This window comes from Rutidosis leptorrhynchoides, chromosome 6 (genome assembly GCF_046630445.1).
Source record: "Rutidosis leptorrhynchoides isolate AG116_Rl617_1_P2 chromosome 6, CSIRO_AGI_Rlap_v1, whole genome shotgun sequence".
Classification (NCBI taxonomy): Eukaryota; Viridiplantae; Streptophyta; class Magnoliopsida; order Asterales; family Asteraceae; genus Rutidosis; species Rutidosis leptorrhynchoides.
The window spans coordinates 22419897-22425399 of record NC_092338.1 but is presented as its reverse complement, the minus strand read 5'-3'; positions in this window follow the sequence as shown (position 1 = coordinate 22425399).

Below are 5503 nucleotides of genomic sequence, written 5' to 3'. Positions count from 1 at the left end.
TGGTTCGGGCAATTTCTAATAATGTGGCCCAGTTTTCCACATTTATAACAAACTACATTGGCATAACTTGCTCCGACACTACTTGCTCCGCCATTACTCGTTCCGACACCATTTTTTCCTTTCGTTCTATTAACCCCTGGTCCGTAGACCTCACACTTCGCTGTGCTATGACCATTTCTTTTACACTTGTTGCAAAATTTGGTGCATAACCCCTAGTGATACTTTTCACACCTTTGGCATAGCTGCTTCTGATTGTTGTTGTTGTTGCGGTTATTATTGTTGTTGGGATGATTGTTGTAGTTGCTGTTGTTGTTATTGTTGTTGTTGTTGTTGTTGTTGTTGGGCCGTTTGTTGTAGTTGCGATTGATGTTGCGATTGTTGGGATAATTGTTGCGATTATTGTTGTAATTACTGTTGTTGTTGTATTGGTGATTCTTATCACCATTTTCCTCCCACTTTCTTTTGACTTGCTTCACATTGGCCTCTTCAGCAGTCTGTTCTTTAATTCTTTCTTCAATCTGGTTCACTAGTTTGTGAGCCATTCTACATGCCTGTTGTATGGAGGCGGGCTCGTGTGAACTTATATCTTCTTGGATTCTTTCCGGTAATCCTTTCACAAACGCGTCGATCTTCTCTTCCTCATCTTCGAATGCTCCCGGACACAATAGGCACAATTCTGTGAATCGTCTTTCGTACGTGGTAATATCAAATCCTTGGGTTCGTAACCCTCTAAGTTCTGTCTTGAGCTTATTGACCTCGGTTCTGGGACGATACTTCTCGTTCATCAAGTGCTTGAATGCTGACCACGGTAGTGCGTACGCATCATCTTGTCCCACTTGCTCTAGATAGGTATTCCACCATGTTAACGCAGAACCTGTGAAGGTATGCGTAGCATACTTCACTTTGTCCTCTTCAGTACACTTACTTATGGCAAACACCGATTCGACCTTCTCGGTCCACCGTTTCAATCCGATCGGTCCTTCGGTTCCATCAAATTCCAAAGGTTTGCAGGCAGTGAATTCTTTGTAGGTGCATCCTACACGATTTCCTGTACTGGTAGATCCAAGGTTATTGTTGGTATGTAGCGCAGCCTGTACTGCGGCTATGTTTGAAGCTAGAAAAGTACGGAATTCCTCTTCATTCATATTCACGGTGTGTCGAGTAATCGGTGCCATTTCCTTCAAAATAGTCAAATGGAACAAGTTAATCATACAGAATATTAAGAGTAGTTAATAGTATTTCGTAGCATAATATGAACTCATTTATAAAAGCTTTTTCTTCATATTAGCGTTTTATAAGTTTAAATTCGGGTAGTACCTACCCGTTAAGTTCATACTTAGTAGCTAATATACAATTCAACTACTACAATTCTATATGAAAAACTGATTATAATAATATTTCGCGTTCAAACTTTTACACAATATTTTACAAACTTACAATACCGCTTATTTTACATATAGCATGAAATATAGCACACAATAAATTTGATACAAGATGGTTGTGAAGATAATTCTAGCTAGTACACAAGTCGTTCAGCAAAGGCAATAAAGACACGTAATTCATACGTCCAGAAACAAGTCATGCATTCTGGTTTTACTAGGATTACTTCCCATCCTTGGTCTTGTGGAACATAACCGTTATGGCCGTTGATAAGACAACGTGTTGTAACGTCGTCAAAGGGACGAGGGTTACGTAATGTCCAACAGTCCCGTAACAATCTAAAAACCTCATTTCTTACCCCAATTACCGACTCCGTCACTTGTGGGAACGTTTTGTTTAATAGTTGTAGGCCGATGTTCTTGTTCTCACTTTGGTGAGAAGCGAACATTACTAATCCGTAAGCATAACATGCTTCTTTATGTTGCAGGTTAGCCGCTTTTTCTAAATCACGAAGTCCAATATTCGGATATATTGAGTCAAAATAATTTCTTAACCCATTGCGTAAAATAGCATTTGGGTTTCCCGCAATATATGCGTCAAAGTAAACACATCGTAACTTATGGATTTCCCAATGTGATATCCCCCATCTTTCGAACGAAAGCCTTTTATAAACCAAGGCATTCTTGGAACGTTCTTCGAATGTCTTACAAACTGATCTCGCCTTAAATAGTTGTGCCGAAGAATTCTGACCGACTCTAGACAAGATTTCATCAATCATGTCTCCGGGTAGGTCTCTTAAAATATTGGGTTGTCTATCCATTTTGTGTTTTTATACTGTAAAATAGACAAGAGTTAGCTTCATAAAAAAAAAAAATACTTATTTAATACAAGCAATTTTTACATATATCATAAAGCATAAGCACACTATATTACATATATTACACCACACGAATACAACTATCTTATTCCGACTCGCTTGTTTCTTCTTCTTCGGTTTTGGTTCGTTTTGCCAAGTTTCTAGGGATATATGATGTTCCCCTAATACAAGCCATAATTTTCCACATTGGTTTAGAAAAACCTGGTGGTTTAGAGGTTCCCGAGTCATTGTTACAACTTAAAGACTTCGGGGGTTGACGATACATATAAAGTTCATCGGGATTGGAATTAGATTTCTCTATTTTTATGCCCTTTCCCTTATTATTTTCTTTTGCCTTTTTAAATTCAGTTGGGGTAATTTCTATAACATCATCGGAATTCTCGTCGGAATCCGATTCATCGGAGAATTGGTAATCCTCCCAATATTTTGCTTCCTTGGCGGAAACACCATTGACCATAATTAACCTTGGTCGGTTGGTTGAGAATTTTCTTTTACTTAACCGTTTTATTATTTCCCCCGCCGGTTCAATTTCTTCATCTGGTTCCGATTCTTCTTCCGGTTCCGATTCTTCTTCCGGTTCCGACTCTTCTTCCGGTTCCTCTTCGGGAACTTGTGAATCAGTCCACGAATCATTCCAATTTACATTTGACTCTTCATTATTATTAGGTGAGTCAATGGGACTTGTTCTAGAGGTAGACATCTATCACATAATATCAAACGCGTTAAGAGATTAATATATCACATAATATTCACATATTAAAAATATATAGTTTCCAACAAAATTTGTTAAGCAATCATTTTTCAAGTAAACACGGTCGAAGTCCAGACTCACTAATGCATCCTAACAAACTCGATAAGACACACTAATGCAAAATTCTGGTTCTCTAAGACCAACGCTCGGATACCAACTGAAATGTCCCGTTCTTATTGATTTAAAACGTTCCATATTAATTGATTTCGTTGCGAGGTTTTGACCTCTATATGAGACGTTTTTCAAAGACTGCATTCATTTTAAAACAAACCATAAGCTTTATTTCATCAATAAAGGTTTAAAAAGCTTTACGTAGATTATCAAATAATGATAATCTAAAATATCCTGTTTACACACGACCATTACATAATGGTTTACAATACAAATATGTTACAACAAAATAAGTTTCTTGAATGCAGTTTTTACACAATATCATACAAGCATGGACTCCAAATCTCGTCCTTATTTAAGTATGCGACAGCGGAAGCTCTTAATAATCACCTGAGAATAAACATGCTTAAAACGTCAACAAAAATGTTGGTGAGTTATAGGTTTAACCTATATATATCAAATCATAATAATAGACCACAAGATTTCATATTTCAATACACATCCCATACATAGAGATAAAAATTATTCATATGGTGAACACCTGGTAACCGACATTAACAAGATGCATATATAAGAATATCCCCATCATTCCGGGACACCCTTCGGATATGATATAAATTTTGAAGTACTAAAGCATCCGGTACTTTGGATGGGGCTTGTTGGGCCCAATAGATCTATCTTTAGGATTCGCGTCAATTAGTGTGTCTGTTCCCTAATTCTTAGATTACCAGACTTAATAAAAAGGGGCATATTCGATTTCGATAATTCAACCATAGAATGTAGTTTCACGTACTTGTGTCTATTTTGTAAATCGTTTAAAAAACCTGCATGTATTCTCATCACAAAAATATTAGATTTTAAAAGTGGGACTATAACTCACTTTCACAGATTTTTACTTCGTCGGGAAGTAAGACTTGGCCACTGGTTGATTCACGAACCTATAACAATATATACATATATATCAAAGTATGTTCAAAATATATTTACAACACTTTTAATATATTTTGATGTTTTAAGTTTATTAAGTCAGCTGTCCTCGTTAGTAACCTACAACTAGTTGTCCACAGTTAGATGTATAGAAATAAATAGATAAATATTATCTTGAATCAATCCACGACCCAGTGTATACGTATCTCAGTATTGATCACAACTCAAACTATATATATTTTGGAATCAACCTCAACCCTGTATAGCTAACTCCAACATTCACATATAGAGTGTCTATGGTTGTTCCGAAATATATATAGATGTGTCGACATGATAGGTCGAAACATTGTATACGTGTCTATGGTATCTCAAGATTACATAATATACAATACAAGTTGATTAAGTTATGGTTGGAATAGATTTGTTACCAATTTTCACGTAGCTAAAATGAGAAAAATTATCCAATCTTGTTTTACCCATAACTTCTTCATTTTAAATCCATTTTGAGTGAGTCAAATTGCTATGGTTTCATATTGAACTCTATTTTATGAATCTAAACAGAAAAAGTATAGGTTTATAGTCGGAAAAATAAGTTACAAGTCGTTTTTGTAAAGGTAGTCATTTCAGTCGAAAGAACGACGTCTAGATGACCATTTTAGAAAACATACTTCCACTTTGAGTTTAACCATAATTTTTGGATATAGTTTCATGTTCATAATAAAAATAATTTTCTCAGAATAACAACTTTTAAATCAAAGTTTATCATAGTTTTTAATTAACTAACCCAAAACAGCCCGCGGTGTTACTACGACGGCGTAAATCCGGTTTTACGGTGTTTTTCGTGTTTCCAAGTTTTAAATCATTAAGTTAGCATATCATATAGATATAGAACATGTGTTTAGTTGATTTTAAAAGTCAAGTTAGAAGGATTAACTTTTGTTTGCGAACAAGTTTAGAATTAACTAAACTATGTTCTAGTGATTACAAGTTTAAACCTTCGAATAAGATAGCTTTATATGTATGAATCGAATGATGTTATGAACATCATTACTACCTTAAGTTCCTTGGATAAACCTACTGGAAAAGAGAAAAATGGATCTAGTTTCAACGGATCCTTGGATGGCTCGAAGTTCTTGAAGCAGAATCATGACACGAAAACAAGTTCAAGTAAGATCATCACTTGAAATAAGATTGTTATAGTTATAGAAATTGAACCAAAGTTTGAATATGATTATTACCTTGTATTAGAATGATAACCTACTGTAAGAAACAAAGATTTCTTGAGGTTGGATGATCACCTTACAAGATTGGAAGTGAGCTAGCAAACTTGAAAGTATTCTTGATTTTATGAAACTAGAACTTTTGGAATTTATGAAGAACACTTAGAACTTGAAGATAGAACTTGAGAGAGATCAATTAGATGAAGAAAATTGAAGAATGAAAGTGTTTGTAGGTGT